This window comes from Sinohyriopsis cumingii, chromosome 1 (assembly GCF_028554795.1).
Source record: "Sinohyriopsis cumingii isolate HCF-2022 chromosome 1, ASM2855479v2, whole genome shotgun sequence".
NCBI lineage: Eukaryota > Metazoa > Mollusca > Bivalvia > Unionida > Unionidae > Sinohyriopsis > Sinohyriopsis cumingii.
Window position 1 is genome coordinate 69844698 of NC_142961.1, and position 19067 is coordinate 69863764.

General features: G+C 37.1%; 1 protein-coding gene across 4 annotated transcripts in view; it reads right to left on the minus strand.

Annotated features, from left to right (window-relative positions):
• Window positions 1-5081: 5081 nt before the first annotated feature.
• Window positions 5082-19067, minus strand: part of LOC149807080 (neuroglian-like) — a 94672-nt gene continuing 80686 nt past the window's right edge. For all 4 annotated transcript variants that reach the window (XM_089961634.1, XM_089961643.1, XM_089961619.1 and 1 more), the window contains one exon: window positions 5082-5527. The gene's annotated coding sequence lies outside the window, so the exon portion shown is untranslated. The remainder of the gene's footprint in view (window positions 5528-19067) is intronic.

The window sequence follows — 19067 nt, forward strand, 5'->3', positions numbered from 1 at the left end:
CTGCTGTGAGTGTGGAGGCAGCTTGAGTGGCCTCATCATTCCAGTCTTCTGTTTGAGGAACCCTAAATGCTCTTTCACTCACGACTCTTCTGTGTGCCTGCGGATGTTGCTGCTGTGGACTCCTTGCTTGCTGGGGACGCTGCAGTTTCCGACCTCTTCGCTGTCTCTCCAACCCCTCCTCTCAGTTCTCAGTCTGGGCGACAGCGACTCTCGGTGATGGTTGTAGTGGTTGTGGTTGTGGTGCTTGACGCTGTAGAGGTGTCCTCACCATGGGTTTCACTTCACCCGTTTGCCTCAGGATGAGGTGAGGCAAAATTGTTTTCTTCTCATCTTCTCTCTTCTTTTTCGCATCCTCTTCAATTCTGACTTCTCTTGCAATGGCCTCCATGGCCATCTCATCCAGCAGGTGTCACGCCTACTCCAGGTGCATTTAGAGTTCCAACAGTTTTGAAATTCTGCTCATTTTTTATGTTGACTAGTCAACGATGGGTAGCCTGACTGATGAACGCTAAGCTTTATCTCCCTGAAGCACGGACCTGAAGGAAAACACCCTCTTACACAAAAAACTAACAATTCCCGCACCACAATCAAAACATGGAACGAGCGGACCTAAACAAAACACTCGCGTTCACGTTTTTCCTTACAGACACACAACCCTACAACAAACATACACAAAACCTATCTTACAAGCCAGGGACACTAAGTGTTTATATGCACATTTCTATGTTTTTTTACATAACACAGGGGAACGAAGTGTTTACAGGCACATTTACATCCCATCACTTACAATCACACCTACAGATCAACACTCAAAAAAGACAAATATTTTGGCAATAGAGTATTATGTCTCTTCTACATTTTTGAGGTTGTTCTGAAAAGGGCTGTTTGTTGAATAAGAGTTTTCCAATCTCTCTTAAAGTCTGGGATTTCTTCCCCGTCTAGCTGCAGGCTTTCATACGGATACGGCCTGCTTCTTCGGAAGCAGAAGAACACGTTAGTGTCTACTCTACAGTCCACAAAGTCTCTGTCTGGATACTGCTGTTATTGTTGTTGCTGCAGATGATGTTGCTGCATAAGAAGTCTGTACTTCTCGGTCCATTCTTCTTGATCATTTTTCGTTTCTTCTCTGAATAGCTCTTCTATCGGGTCTTGTGTCACTTTCAGCATCCTGATATTTTCCAATTCTTCAGGCTTTGGCATCAGCTGTTGCCTGACACGATGAAAATGGACGTGCGCTTCGTTCAGTTTAGCTAGTCTTGAAGACATTTTCACGAGTTGAGGTAGCAATGGGTGGTCAGAATTGACACCTCCTCGCTTTATATTTTTCAAGTGCGGACGTGATAGAAAACATCCCTACGGTTTTTTGGTAGGAACCCTATAGATCATCTCATGTAGAGGGACAGAGAGAAGTCAAATAGCATATATAGTAATAAAAAAGTAAAAAAACAAACCACAAATACTCATTTTTTATAACATATTTATTCACCGAACAAACCACCAAAAAATAATATAATATCAATAAATATTTTTAAAATAGCATATGTTTGACAAGGTAGACAATGTTTTGAAGTCAAGTTAGACTTCCACTAATGGAGGTGATTTGGCCATTGATGTACACTACGCCTCCTAGCGAAAGACAATAGATATCCATAATGGTCAAAGAACGATCTATATACTACATCATGGTTTCTAGAAAAGTCACGATCAAAATGTCACAAAATGTTCTAATGGATATCAAAGACTGCGTTGATGAAGAAAATATTCACAATATTGTCCACACACCATGGCATCTGTGCCTTGTATTTTTACATTAAGAAATCGTGTCGTCTGGGCATTTCTTCTCATAAAGTGGATGATGTCGTCTTCCAAAGGTGGCAATCCATACCAATCAAAATATTTCACACAGGCATCGTGGGGAACGTAGACGGCTACCCAGTGGGTTCCTGGTAGATGACTGTCATCCGTGTTGATGACAAGACCTTGATGGTCTTTAGGTTGGCGATGAGGAAGTTTATCTTTCGCGAACACGATCGGACTCCAGGAAGCGGTGTACAAACTTTTCAAAAGGTAATAAAGTTCCCAGGTATCCATTTTGTTTTTTTTTTTTCTTCTTTATCATGTAATGATAAGTCACCAATTCAATCCTGACTTTTTGCTTGAAAATCTCTGTCAAGCAAACGTCTCTTCGCTTCGTCTCCGTACTCTGTGCAATGAGAGATTCGATGCGATGAATCTCTAGATGATCACGAAAGTCTTTATACCACTGATGCAACACTGCTTCTTCAGAGATGAGACCCCAAGCGTAATCGAGATTCTCGTCCAATTTTTCTTCTTGGCTCATCATAAGACATTGATCTTGTTGAATTTGACAGGGATGATCGTTTTGACATCCATGGAAATCTTTCTTGGTCAGCACTGTACTTTTCTGCAGCGGGTGCTTGGCAAAAGAGGAGACTAAATATTGTTCTTGTTCTTTTCCAGCTGGACATTACCTTCACCTCTTCGTTTTATCCTTTTTGGTGGATGGTTCTGCTTCCAAGAGATCCTCCCATTCCCTTTAATAAGACAATTGCCTCACTTAATTAGCAGTGTGAGATTCATTTTCATCTGTTCTTGTAATTCTACTCATCTGTTCCTTCTCCTCTTCCTCTCCGACCTTTCTCCGAATTCCTTCTCCTCCTACTCGAGTTTATCTAGACTCCTTCTCCTCCTCCTTCACTTTCTCCTCCACGACTGTACTTCTGTCGACATCGACTGGTTCGGTTACAGTCTCAATTCCGTCTCCAGCTCTTGAAGACTTGGACTCAATGAAACCGTAAGATCTCTGTCCTCCTATAAAGCTTCCTCTGCAAACACAAGGGCGGTACACTCTTTTTTCCTTAGCCCTCTCATCTCACACTACACACAGCCTATCATCAGATAACGGCTATTAAATTTCTTCGGTCACGCATTCGTTGATATCGAGATACCTATACGTTTTTGTATGGTAAAAGACACGTCACAATACAGCACGGTATCAGTTACTTCTTATACATACATCAATAAATACCGTCACATCAGTACATACTCCTAATCCCATTATACTAAACAATATCACAATAAGCAGACGCATTTTGTACCTTACAACTCAAACAAAGTACGCAAATATTCAGATACTCATGATCTGATATATGTATACATCCATAGTAACTAATCTTACATATCTCCATCATGTTTCCAAATTCACAATTCAAGCATGTGTAAATTCTAACATAACTCATTAATAAATGCATTGGTTTACTACTAAGCAACCTAATAGCGAATTACAAAATTAATTTTGACCACAAGCTAACAATCTACATAATTTCGCCTCGAATCTAATAATACTCTACATAAACCTCAAGCCCATTTCTCAAATACGCATGTAAATGAAAAATGACAAAGGTAATTCTACACACTAAACGATCCAAATAATGATAATAATTACAATTATGATGCCGAAATAGTCTGCAAAATTCGAGCAAATAACTTACTGACCTTTTAGAAGCTTTGTATTTCCTTAGAATCTACATCTAAGTTTTGCCGCCAGATTACGCGTGGCTTCTTTTCTTGGAGTGAACCCTGTTGATCTGTAGTCCTTTCAGGAGAATGCTGAATTAATCTTACGAGTTCGGAAGGTATAATTCGGGTCTGAATTGTAATCACACCCTCTATCTCAATTTTCGATTGCATATCGCTGTGGACCGATCCAATCAAACTTAGCGGTCATTGCCCCTCGCTGTCTGTCAACGTGGGGACGGATAAAAACATGCCTTGTTCACCCCGTGGACTTCCTTTTGATCTTTGAACTAATCTTAAACAGCTAGGTGTGATAACCGCAAGCCTTAGTTAAAGAATGCGAGCGGTCGCCTTTGTCTGCTCAAGTTTCCGGTCTCTGGTTGGTCATGGTAACTTTGCGTAAGAGTTCAGTACTAACTCTGCAGCAATGTTTAGAGATCAAACACAAGGCCACGGTAATATTCCCAAGAGAGGTAGATTACAACTCTATAGCTGGAGCTTATCAAACGTGGAATACATTTCTTGCAACCATATGTTAAAATGCAAACGAGTCATCAGTTCTAAACTACGTCCTTGCAGGATTTTCATTTGACAGTCATTAAAGCCCACATTGTGAGGATAGTCAGCTGCTGTTAGGACTGTGTCGTTACACTTGTCCTAGTCCGCTGTGTCAGACTTCCATATGGCGCAAGAACCCAGATGAGTGTTCTTGGCATCTTTTCAGTACATCAAGAGATTTCCAGGTATGCTCGGTAAGGGTAAGTAGCATTGCTGATGCTGACTAGTTTGTTACTCAAGAACAAATCCACTTCACTAAACAAGTGTCTTCCGTTTTGATCACTTTGACATTCAGGTACAAGTAACTGCTATTCAGATCAATGTAATCTTCGGGCTGTCCTTTGATTTCGAATTTGATGGGGGCTGACGTTATCAAAGAGGAAATGGGATGAAATTCTACACATTGGGATTCTTCATCATCATCATAGCGCTTGGCATAGCAAACAGATCCAATTCCAACATGGAACATTGGCAAGACTCTCGTTGCATCATTTTTTCTCTCTCTTATTTAATAAATCAAAAACGTATAATTATCTGGCAGTTCTTGTTTTCTTGGTCTTTCTAGCTCTGGGTGTGTGGAAGTCCTCTGGAAAGGGTGTCTTTGTCATCTCTTTCTACATTGTCCTTGCTGTGGTATCAAGGAAGCAGGAATGCCTGACTGAGCAGCATCCAGATCATTTATAGGAGTTTCTCGTCGGCCCCAAATGTCTTTAAAGTTTGAAGAAAAACATTTTCACTTGCTCTCAAGAAGGCTCCTTTTCTGTTGATCTTGTAAACAGGATATGTGTTTGAAATCAAGTTACACACAACAATGTAAAACTGAGGATAATATGTTAACAATGTTAAGGCAAGAAGTTCACATTGGAAATAAATGTGACCAGTCATATTGAATATCTTCCTGTACATGCCTAAAGTGTTTGCTGAAACAATTCAGTTTATAGACAGTACAACTTTCACCGTATTTAGAATAAGAACAATACAACATATTAATAGTAAATTCTGTCTCCACCTTAAGCAAACTCTTTATTTCAGATAATGGTATGAAAATTTAGTGTACAGTTATTTGGTTATAATTTCTCTAACTTTTTAACTGCAAACAACACTGTATTTAATATGATAAAATAGTCAACAAAACTGAAGACTTATACATAATGCCTCATTTAACATAAGAATAATAGAAAAACATTTTGTTTATCAAGTTCAATGAACCTATTTAACTGTTTTCAAATTTTTTTTGTATGGAAAAAGTAAAATAGAATGTTCCTTTGGTCACATGATAAAACAAAAACAATTTCTTCCCCTGCACACAAGAATTATGCCATGGATGAATATACTTCAGTTACAATATTTGATGTATATTTAAGGCTGAATCAATCTGGATCAAGATGATTTTCAACCCAAACATTCCCTCATCATAGTGTGTGAGTTGTTTCTGAAAAAAATACACATATTAAATTTCTCTTTCAGATTATATAATGACTTTGCAATTTGATCCTAAAAAGCATGCACATACTGTGTCTAACCATTAAATGTTGTTAAAGCACATGCTGAAAATATTAGCATATATAAAACATATGCACACATAGGAATTCTAAGTTAGCACAAACAACTGAGAAAACAAAGTTATTTTTTTTATCTCTCAGCTCTTTCTGAGAAAACTGTCAGGTGACATCATCATCACCGACTGTCTGATAAAGATTTTGTACAATACCAGATCACTAAAATATTTAACATTTAGGGAGTAACAATTGCTTTTCTTTTATTGGCATAATCCCCATTTGAGGTGGTGGAGCAAGAGTGTTAGGGGTAAAGGCCACCCTTATTTTCGACAAATTAGAGCATAATTAAATCTACTTCGAAGTTTTCTTGCAAATTCACCCATTGGGTCAAGGTTTCTTTCAGGCATTGATATAATACGTTTCTTGAACATGTCAAACAGGCAGCTTACAAGAGGGGCCCAGTCTTGATTTAGAGGGGCCCTGGCATTGTACTATTAGAGCTTTATTTATTTTCTTTTGCTCTGCTTGAATCTAAAAGAAATCATGTTTGAAAAGTATAATTTGAGAAACTTGCTCTGCATTGCTCCATCATGTTACCAGAACTTCTCCAATTAATGGCTACAAACTCAGTTCACCCTGTAATAGATAATTCTCTTTCTGCATGCCACAATGTTATCAAGTGAGTGAAAACTGTTAAGAAACATAACATGTAAGCATCACCATCTGCTTCTAATCAGCAGTGACCTGTTTAAACTTCGGGCATAAAATATTGCCACTTATCATGCAAAAACAATTGAGTTAGAAAAAATTTCATTGTCAAAAACTGTTGTGCTCTCAACTTTGCATGGAATCTGTCTCTCTCTCCCCCACAGCAACATTATGCTCAACCTGTGTAAGATAAATTCAGCACCCTTTATGTTCTTTCAATTTAATTAAAGAACCAATATGGCAAGCTGCAAGTCTAGCTATATTTTCTTTGCTATATTCATAATTATTGAAAACTATACAAATACTGGGTATACCAGTATTCTACATCTTCTCCCCCCTCCTTGGCACACCACTGACTGGTTCCAAACATGTCTGGCCAAATTTGAAAATTACATGCATTCGCCGATTCACCCAAAGATTGCCATGTCATTTTATTCGCTGCCACAAGCCAAATTTTTGTACATCATACTAGGTCTTTATTCCAACAATATTATTATGAATGATATTTTTGTATGCCTTGGTTTTAATTCCATAGAATCATGAAGTCATGGAAAGCAACGTCTATTTCATGCAATAATGCTACATATGCCTCATGATATATCTTGCAAAAGGCTTCATGGAAACATTTTCAAATATGACTAAAATTATAGGACACTTTACTTGATTGTTAGAAGTGCAAAGCTATTCTGAACTCCTTAAAAGGCAACAAAAGTTGCTTCTGACAAACAATAAAACATAGTTGGTTAGGCATGGTTGGTTACAAATATAACACACTTGACCATGTTCTGAGATACATGGATAATTTTCATCTTGCTATCAGTCACATGACTACCATAAGCATACACCAAAAACACCTATCCCACAATTATTTAGCACATTCCCCAAGCAGTTCCAGTACCTTCACTGTGGAGGACAGCACCCCATAACCCCCATTAAAGTCTATACCAACTACATTATGGAATGCCTGGTCTTTAGCATCTCAAATGCAACCCACCCACAATTTTTGGTCAAGGTAGGAAATGAAGTTTTTCGCTTTGCACAACCAGTTTTCTTCATGAAGTGCACCCATTTGACTCTAGTATCAAAATACTTTTTTAATAACATCAAATGCAAGCCATTAAAAAATTCTGATCACAGTATGGGATGCAGATCTCAAGTTCATGTGTGTAACAATATTTATTCTTGGAGTCATTGTGACCATGAACTTTGAACTTTAAACCCACAAAGCCGACACAGGTATCCCATGAGATAACACAATACCAGATATAATGTAGCGATGTTGTGGACCCCATAATCAAAATTATAAAAACTATAATTTAAATTTATAAAAGAAGAAATAATTTTCAAGATCTATCAGCTGAAAACTTTACTTCAAAATGACTATACTTGATTGGGAAATTACCAGAATGTGCTTTTACAGCTATGATTTAACTCTAATTAGCCACTGTTTCATTCAGGCAACATAGGGTATTGTATTCCTAACAAGCTGTTGCTTACCTAAAATGTTAAGGTTGACATACAAATTAAGTATTTGTTGAATTGGACAAAATTTGCTGCACTTTGCTCTTTTCTGTTACTTTATTCAAGACGATAGAGTCATAGCAAGACTTCATTAAAATTATTTTGGCGAAAATCCTTTGTCAATATCACAATCCTTGCAGGGGGACCACGTATCACCATGTCCCACTCAGTCACATTTTCCTGACACCAGGCCAACCAATCCTAACACCAACCTCTACATCCTGAGTGCCAAGTGAGGCAGCTGCTAGTACCAATTTATAAGTCTTTGATGTGACTCACCTGGGTTGGCTGCTCTAACCACTTAGAACAGCCAGTTTAGAAGCAATATTGGAGCTACATTTTGTCACTATTTTTCATTTTAAGCCAACTAGGTATAATAAGTCAATTAGTGAAAACTTTATCATGATATTGCCATCCATTTAGGAGGAGCAGAGATAGCAATACCTTCAATATGTCTATCATGGTGGCCATACTGAGGTTCAGTCTGGATCAGTTTCTTTCAGAACCAAGTAGACATTAAAAGAACTCTTCTGATAAATAACCCATGTCAAAATAACTTTCCATTCCAAGAGTAGCATTAACAAGAATTTCCAAATGATCATTGGGGTAATCAGTTTAGCATAATTGTCATTTTTAACCAACCAGACATCATAAGAAGTCTCTCAGTTAAAACTCCATGCAGAAATGACCATAACATGGCCACTGTGGTGGCCTTAGTGGCACCATTTTCATTAAACATCGCAAGTATTTCATACGATCTGCGTTTTAATGCTACCATCCATTCAGTAGGAGTAGTGATAACATGATTCTCAAAATGATCACTATGACAGCCATATTCGATCTTGACAACCAGCACCATTTTCATAAGACTTATGGAGGTGTAATAATAACAATCTTGTAATCTTGGCAGGCATAATGGAACTCAGATCAGCACCATTTTTGTTTTTGATCAACTAGACATCATGAGAAGTCTTTTAGTTAAAACTCCATGCTCATATGACCATCCATTCATGTTGTTGTTGTAATGGGGTTTAACGAATTTTTCAGCACAAGATAGGATATACATGGCGGCCAGTATTAATAGTAGAGGAAGAACCCGGAAAAACCCTGGAAAGAACCACTGACTCACGAGAAGCTACTGGCAAGCTTCCTCACATACCCACATTAGCAGAGTTCGAGACTCGAAGCCACACAGACAGAGGTAAGATGGCAGTGATCTGAAATGGTGGCCACTCGGGGAACCCCCATCCATTCATGAAGAGAAATGACAAGATTTTTAAGATGGCACTGTGTTGGTCATATTAGACATCCAGATGGTATAATTTTCAACTAGACATTACATGTATATTAAGTCTTCTGATGAAAACACCATGTCAATATGACTTTACATTCTAGAGAAGCTGTGTAACAAGATTTTCAAGATGGCCACTGTGGTGGCTATACATGATGTCTGAGCAGCATCATATTCGTTTAGGACCAACTAGACCATGGATAAATGTGTGTGTAAAGGTTTTAGGACCAACTAGACCATGGATAAATGTGTGTGTAAAGGTTTTAGGACCAACTAGACCATGGATAAATGTGTGTGTAAGGGTTTTAGGACCAACTAGACCATGGATAAATGTGTGTGTAAGGGTTTTAGGACCAACTAGACCATGGATAAATGTGTGTGTAAAGGTTTTAGGACCAACTAGACCATGGATAAATGTGTGTGTAAAGGTTTTAGGACCAACTAGACCATGGATAAATGTGTGTGTAAAGGTTTTAGGACCAACTAGACCATGGATAAATGTGTGTGTAAGGGTTTTAAGACCAACTAGACCATGGATAAATGTGTGTGTAAAGGTTCATTGTGAACCACCAGGTAGTTTACAAAGAGATTTGATAGCAAACTTGTTGTAACAGACAGATGGATCAACAAAAAATGATGAATGATAGACAATCCCTTATCCTCTTCTGTTTTATGACCAGTAGAGCTAATAACAAGTTTTAACAGTGCCTAAAAACGTGTCAACCATCACACTCATCCCTTCATATCACCCACTGTTAACTAAGCAGATACAAACCAAACTTTTGACAGTACACATATAGAAGATTCATTGTGTAATCCACCAATTTTCACTTATTAAATATATGAGATCTTTCATTCACTTTTGAAATAAATCTTTCCTTTTTTCTTTCTTGAGGGTATTCCCACTACAGTATCTGATTTAGAATCATCAATGTCTGATTGTCACTGACATATACTGACCAGCATAGCTTGGATTTTTTGGGTAATTTTATGCATTTTCTGAAGGCACAGTGTTCGTTTTAAGACTGACAATTCATAACTTCTTTATTTTGAAAAGTAGTATATAATTCACACAGGAGCTAATAAGGGAAATGACTGAGATATATACACTAATGTTACCAGTAGATCCCATCATCAATGGCCAATCATGTGACTGTCAGTGCAAAGCCAAAACAGAAGAAGGCTGGCCAAGGCAGGTACAAAATGTACACGTCATGGCAAACTGAGTGGGTAATTATTCTTCATTATTTTAATTAATTTAATTAATTAAGTTAAGAACTGGTGTCATTTGAATGATGGGGTTTGGTATCTGGTGACAGGGTGTTTAATTAACTGATTACATTCTAATGGATATCAGGAAATACTAAAGCATCATCAGTCTACAATGATAGCATAGTAGGACTGATACAGTAAGTGGCCCTGATGTGACAGAACACGTCCTATTGTTAAATATATCAAGCAAGTGCATTTACTATACTTCTCTAATGATAAGCCCATACATAATAAGACCCAGTTCCCACTTCAACCAATTTTAGCAATTTTTTATGTTAGGAAAGAAATAACCTATGAGAAGCCCATTCCAAACTTTTCAAGCAATTATTGTATCTGGCCCACTGAAATTATCAGATGAAAAACAGGGTTATCGTCATTAGGGACTGATAATTTAATTTTCAGTGCAGGGGTGGGGATCTGGAATGTTTTTAATTTCCTGCCCAAAATAACTTGAACACAAAATATCCTTGCTATGATGTAATAAGAGTCCCTTGAAGGGACTGAGGCTCAAAATGGGGAAAAAGAATTTCCAGGAACTCAAGATAAGTCTTTTTCTTCCTTTCAATTTACCAGTGTTGAAATCATATCTGATATTATACAGTGATCACAAGATTTTCAAATTAGCTGCTGTGGTGTATTTACTGGATGGCACCAATTTCATTAAGGACAAAGCAGACATCATTAAAAATGTTTTGGTAAAGTTCCCCATGTCATAATTATCATCTTTAGTGCCAGCAAGAATTTCACGACAGTCATAATGAATGCATGACTAGCACCATTTTCATTTAGGACTTAGAGAAAGCACCAAGTTATATTTATCATACATTGTGCAGGAGTAGTGAAAACTAGATTTTCATGAGAAATAGTGCTCTACAGTTTTGTATTCTGATTTTAAAGATAAAAAATTTCCTGGTTTTCCTCCTGTTTATATTGGTTATTTAAAACAGACCCTATATAGTTTAGGTATTATTAAAGAATTTTTAATTTCCTTTATTTTAGTGTATGATTAGTGGGTGTGATACTGGTTAGAGTATACAGCTTGGCCTTACTTCAGATGTGCAATTATCAAAAACACTGCTAGCTCCACTTTGTCATTTTCACTTCCTGGACTTCAGAGATAAATTGTAAAAAAAGAGCCAAAAACTATTTTGTTTCTTTTATATAGTAGGTAATATTCATCGTTACACTTTTGGAAGCTGGTATTTTCTAGTTTGGCAAAATTTGTATTCCTATTTTAATAACTGCTAAAGATAGTGTACTTTAGACTAAATCAGGCTGACCTTTTGTGTACATGAGAGCAGTCATTTTTGATAGCTATTTGCTTAGATTATGTACAGTTTCCACAGGTATAATATCCAAATAAATTTCAACCACAGTACATGAAAGTAACAAATGTATGCTCATATTCTTTCCATTGTGCATGTGGCAAACGCAAACAACTTCACCTTATATCTGTCACTCTCTCATCAGTTCATAATACCTGTAGCATGCCTCAGAATCATCATGACAGCCATATTGGATGTATGACTGGTATCACTTTCATATAGGATCAAGCATATAGGATCAAGCATCATAAGAAATGCACAGGTGAAAACCCCATATAAATATAGGCATTCATTTGGAGAGGAGTAAAAATCATACTACACCACTCCCTCGATAACTCGCGCACATCGGGGTCCAGAAACATCGACCGCACTATAAGTGAGGCGCGAGTTATCGAGGGACCTATAAAATAAGCCCAAAACCAATAAAGTGATTGACGACATAACGGAGAAATAAGGGGGGGGGGTGGCAGATTATACTGTTGAATACTCACTTTATAATCGTTCTGAGATTAAATGTTAATAAATATCTCCTCATAACGGTGTACTTTATTATTTCCTCATAGGACAACATTAATTTCAGGATAAATTACAGTATATTGAGGCGATCATCGAAAACATTATTCCACGTGGTTTCCGTTCGCTTAACATGTGTACCACTTCACACATTGTGTACTACGTCACTAATTTTTATGTTGAATTGGATACATTCTAGTTTTATTGTATGATCCAAATTAGACGTTTTTATATATACAAAAGATCGACTCTTTTCGAGAAACAGTGTCGATCGAACGATAGATAGATAAATATTTTTAAATGTGATAGAAGTAAAATGGAAAACACAAAAAAGGGTTAATCAGTACAGACGTATTTAATTGGTCTACAAATTTAAAACAACGTAAATTAGAACAAGTTAATACTTGCCGTTTGTGCCACGCTTGACAAATATCAATTCACTTTTTGAAAAAATCAGTTATTTTTGTGTGTGTGTGTGTTACTCCTTGGTTTATCTGCCGCCGAGCAAAATCCCTCAGATTTCTCAACTGCATGAGCTTTACGTAGTCAACATTTTGGCTCTCCAGCCACCTTATGGCAATATCAAAATATTTGATTGCTTCCTGTGCAAAGGGCCCACCCCCACGGGTGCAACATCTGCGTCTGCATCACTTTCAACACTTGTGTTACTCCAGTTAGAATCGTCTTCTGCTGCAAATTTATTCGCTATAGAAATAATTATAGTTTCATCTGACATGTATTCGGCTGTGGGGCAATCATTGTCAGCACAAATCCACTCCTCCATATCAAGAGAAACGCCCGTCTCAAGACCATGAGTCTGTACGAATTTCTCCCAAACAGCCTCGGCATTAATGACATCAGTTTCACTGAAACATTTGAAGTCACTATCATCGTCGTTGTCTCTGTTTCTGTTTTGCTTTATGTCAAAGGCAGCGCCAAGACCCTTAATCCAGCACCCGAGGTCTCTTGTAATCGATTTTTTTTTAATGCAACAAACACTTCCCCAAGTTGTTGATCAAAACAAAGCCGGCATGTACATGTAATTAGGTTCTCACAGAAGTACTCACGGGTTTCGATGTGACGGTCGATTGACTCTTTTCATGTTTTCAATGAACATAATATGTTGTGATTATAATGTTTACACTGAAACGGAATTAAAGGATTAGAACGTGACTTTCACACAGGAAGACGTTTAACTGGTATTTATTTCATTCTCTGTTGCCACCTGTTAGCATTTACCAGAAGTTTTCATTGATAACTATTTCACCAGACTGTTTATTTACAGTATACTGACAACTATTTATCATAAAAACTTACATAATATATGATATCTTTAAACAGAGGTCTCGCTAGGATTTTAAAACTGGGTCTTTCTGCCTCTGAAGTCAATCACTAAATATCAGTACATTTTCTCACTCGGCCGCTAGTCAAAGCCTTTGAACTAGCCGCCTAGCTCTTGCATCATGTTCTTTTTTTTTTAATGTACTCTTATAAAATGGCAACAGTACATCAAAGAGTCTTTCAGTCACTGAATTCTGTCATTGTAAATATCAGCACAGTTAACTGATCAACACATTTTCCCACAAAGCAGGTGGCTGAAACAGGACCGGCAAATCTTTGAATTTTCCCGCACACCTATTACATGCGTATGGAGGACTCCAGCCTCAGTGATTTTCTGCGTCCCAGATCAAAAATTGGCGTCCAAATACGCGTAATTAAGCGTTTTCGAGATCTCTGAAATTAATTCTTCTTTAGAACTTGCAAATTTCAAAATATGGATTATATTTTTACGGGCATTAATCACCATTTTCGATGATAAAACGAGCAATGTATCAACGTTTAATTTATCAGTTCTTATCGTAATTTTTTCATGTTCAGCATATTTTAAAGACATTTTAAATACATTTTCTCTGGAAAAAATCGGGAGCCAAAACGGACACCGCGTTATAAGCGGGATCGCGAGTTATCCGGGCGCGAGTTATCGAGGGAGCGGTTTATTTTCAAGACAAGATTTTCATTCAGGAATAGCATTAACAATTTCATGATGGCTACTGTTGTGGACATTTTGGTCATAAGATTGGCACAGCAATCATTAAAGACCAACTTCATTAAAAAACACCATGTCAGTATGACCTTTTGTTCTAGTATAGATATGATAGCAATATTTTTTAAGATGACTGCCATGTCGGCCATGTTGGATGTCAGATCAGAATTGTTTTTATTTAAGACCAGCTTTACATCATATCATGTCATTTGGTGAATACCCCATGTTGACACAACCATCCATGAAGGGGAAGTTGATACAGCAGTATTTAAAAGATGACCACTATGGTGTCCATACTGAACCCAAGATCAGTACCATTATCATTTAATCCCCAAACCAGGCTTCACAAGAAGTATTTTAGCAAAAGCCCCATGTTGATATGACCACCCATTCAAGAGTAGTGACAACAAGATTTTCATGATATCTGCTGTAATGGCCATATTGGATGTCAGATCTGCACCATTTTTATTTAGAGCCAACTAGATATTATAAGAAGTTTCTGAGTGAAAACCCCATGCTGATATGTCCATCCAATCAGAAGAAGTAGCAAAAATAACAAGATTTTCATGATGGCTGCTGTGGTGGCCATATTGGATGTCAGATCTGCACCATTTTTATTTAGATCCAACTAGATATTATAAGAAGTTTCTGAGTGAAAACCCCATGCTGATATGTCCATCCAATCAGAAGAAGTAGCAAAAATAACAAGATTTTCATGATGGCTGCTGTGGTGGCCATATTGGATGTCAGATCTGCACCATTTTTATTTAGATCCAACTAGATATTATAAGAAGTTTCTGAGTGAAAACCCCATGCTGCTATGTCCATCCAATCAGAACAAGTAGCAAAAATAACAAGATTTCATGATGGCTGCTGTGGTGGCCATATTGGATGTCAGATCTGCACCATTTTTATTTAGATCCAACTAGATATTATAAGAAGTTTCTGAGTGAAAACCCCATGCTGATATGTCCATCCAATCAGAACAAGTAGCAAAAATAACAAGATTTTCATGATGGCTGCTGTGGTGGCCATATTGGATGTCAGATCTGCACCATTTTTATTTAGAGCCAACTAGATATTATAAGAAGTTTCTGAGTGAAAACCCCATGCTGATATGTCCATCCAATCAGAACAAGTAGCAAAAATAACAAGATTTTCATGATGGCTGCTGTGGCATGGCAGCCATACTGGAAGTCAGATTGATACCATTTTTATCTAGGACCAACTAACCATCAGAAGAATTCTTTAGTGGAAAGCACATGTTGAGATGACCATCCCTTCAGAAGTAACAACAAGATTTTCAAGATGTTCACTGTGACAGCTGTATTGGAGTTACCATTTTCATTAAGGACCAATTAGACATCATGTGAAGTCTTTTAATGAAAACAGAATACTGACATGACTACCCGTTCAGGAGTAGTGGTGGCCATATTGGATGTCTGAGCAGCAGCATTTTTAGACCACTGGATGAATGTGTGTGTAGTTTCATGTTAATCCTCCAAGTAGTTTGGGAGAAGCAGTGATAACAAACTTGTGTTACCACGAACAAATGACAGACAACAGAATATAGTCAAAAGACCATCCAATCCATATTACATGTTATTGTTAGTTTAAAAAAAAATTTAATTATCTTGAGATAATTGAGAACAATATATCTTATCAAAAGACCACCCCAACCCATACCAGCTGGTCCCTTGTTGGCCTTGAAGTTTAAAGATGGTCCATTAAAAATAGCTCACAACTCCACAAGAGCCACCATCTTTTATGCAATAAACTAAAATTGTGCATATCTTTCTGTATCTATTACTATCATCACTTTGTAAACTAGCTAAATTAAAAGCAGTAATCATCTAAGGTAAAATGCCTTATGAAATGCATATACACAACATAGATAAAAGTATAGATCCAATTAGTATGTGCAGATGATGGACATGTTTTTTAATTAAAAAAGTTCATATTACAATTGCAGGTAATTTCACCTGGATATCCATCACTGTATCATCTTCCTTTTTTTGCAATTAAATTGAAATGCCTACTATTATTTATGCAAGCTGAGTTGTGAAACGGGCATCTGTGTAGATATGACTGCACTTACTATATAACAAAAAACCTACTAATATGTTTGCATCTTTGATACTGTTCAACTGAGTATATTTTTACTAATTAATCCCATACAGCTGTTGATAAATGAGATGTTTAAAAATGTGCTAAAATTTCTTTTAACAGCTAATAAGTATGGTGGAGTTAATGTGGGAACATTTCTTGTGTATAGTGCTTGCTGATGAAACATGATTCTAATAATACATAGGTTATAAGAACAAAGATTAGTTGATGTTGAACTTTTTGACACTGAAAAATTAATAAATTATTCCTGACCAACTTGGATCACTTTTGCAAACAAACCTACCTGGTGACAAGTTAACATGGCAGGATGTAGTAGCCTACTGCCGAGCTCTGTAGCATCATGGTCATGCATGATACACTAGAATGGGTGGTATTATAGAAAGGTAGACAGTTGTAGCTCTACAATGATACTAAATAATCTGGAATTTTTAGTTGGATTACAAAATACAAAGGAAAAAAACTCATTTTTTGGACCCGATTTTTTTCTACCCAAAATTCGCTTGTGGTTAGGATCCAATTTTATGGTTAGGTGTTTGTTTATAGCCAGAGGGAAAGCAAGACTGTGGACACAGATAACAGAATCAGGAATGATACTGCAAGGCGAGCATGTTTAGAGTTTGGCCCCAGGGAAGAAATAATAACATACTCCATGATTGTTGGTGCAGGCCACTTTTAGCAACTTCAGTATAGATTATCTATAGAAAAAAACATAATTCAAGGCAAAATATATACAACTGCATATCAAAGTTACTGCTATGATGGTTTACATACTTAATGAAGCTCAAGTGCTTGAAATTTGGGGCTCAGACCACCACACAATATAAATAAAAACCATATGAAATATCAATAATGAAATACACAGTGCGAAAGAATGATTGACTATTGAGCCAGACGATTATATTAATGGACAGTAACAAAATTCGTTATTGTTCATGAAGTGCGATGCATAAAATTCCCCGCATCTCTCTATGTACATATATACAAACACACCTATATATGCAACATCATCAAAACTGAATGCCTACACTCCAATAAATACACATACATATCTATGCGCAGGATTCACATCCATATGAAGAAAAAAAAAGGGGGGGATTTGTGTAAGGGTGGCAGTGGGAGTTAAAACTTAAAATTCCACACCAAATATTTTCTGAATCCAGGATTGCATCTCTGCTCCTCTGCAGCTCAGTTGAAAGTGACACTAATTACCATTCAAGTAACTGCGCACAGTTGCAAGCCCTGACAAATGATTGGCCAGTGAAACCCATGTGACCACTCCGGGGCAATTCAATCGGCCCTTCTGGGCTATGTTCACTGTCAAAACAGAGTAAGGTAAAAAGTAGACCCAACCTCCTCACACCACCCATAAATGTACTTATGCAGGCATAAGTAGTTTTGTGTCCGGATTTTATACTTTTTGGTCTCAGATCTAAGGCAAACCGATATGAACTGCAAACAGACAGATGAACCTTTGCAAAAAGTAGGATAAGATGGGCATTTGGAATAAAGAGTGGTTTCGATACAAAAATAATGGATCCGTTTAGCAACAAAAAAAACAGAACTCCAACTTTTACCCTTGTGCTCATGCGTGAGCCAAATAGCCAATGAAAACAACGTTTCTAACACAATTAGGCAGTATGTTATTGGAAGAACACCTGGAAGTTGGTCTTTTCAGATGTATTCAGAAATAGCTTTCAAAATGTGTTTCCTACTCTAATTTCAGGCAAAAATGACAAAAACCTCCAGGGGTTAATGTGTTATTAGCTCTTTCTGGTTTACTGTAAGATGTAACACATTTAGTGTTCCAAGTTCAGCACAATTTTTGTTCATAGATTCACCCTCATTCCTATATCATTCACAGTACCAACTTAGAACTTGCACTTGCAACTGATGAGCAGCTCCTGTGTTTTACACATGCCGTTTCTAGACCCAAACTTTTGGCCATTGTTTTGCTGAATGATCTATGGTCTTGACACAGTGAAAGCCTCTTGAGTTCACAGCATAACAGTTTGCCCATGGATTTGAATGAACCACCATTACTTTAAGGTTCTTATTTCAAAAGTTGGTGAGTTCAGTGGCATTTTGAAAATGTTAAGTTGTTTTCCTGAATAACAGCAGTTGACATTTTCCCTTAAATTAAACTTCCAAGTTCATCAAATGGTCCTTTTCTGTGTCTGGTCTCCAAATAATTGCATGTCACATTAGCTTTCAGAGTTATTTGTGACTGATTAATAGCTGAGAAGTTATGCACAACCATCTGTCCACTGATGTATTGTGTTCACTTCAACACCACTATATCTCAAGTACTACAGTAATAGCTGTCAAAACAAAAAGTCATCCCCTGGTGCCCACTTTGAACGACCTTATTATTCTGCAATGTTACTCATTTCATCATTAACTGAAGTATTTTGAAAACCATAGTTTTCCTTATTTCATCTAAAAAATATTGAATGACTTTAATTAGTATGTGACGCACATTATTTGCAGCATCTGTAACATTCATCCCATGACTGTAACATCCATCCCCCTAAATTATGAATGTCTATATTTGGATTGTAAGATTGCTTACATGTTACAAGATGTGAAATGAGCATTTTCCCAGATGTGTATAAATGGGCACCTATGCTATGGACATTACATCTTAGTTTTACATTTCAGCAAATTTTTATTTT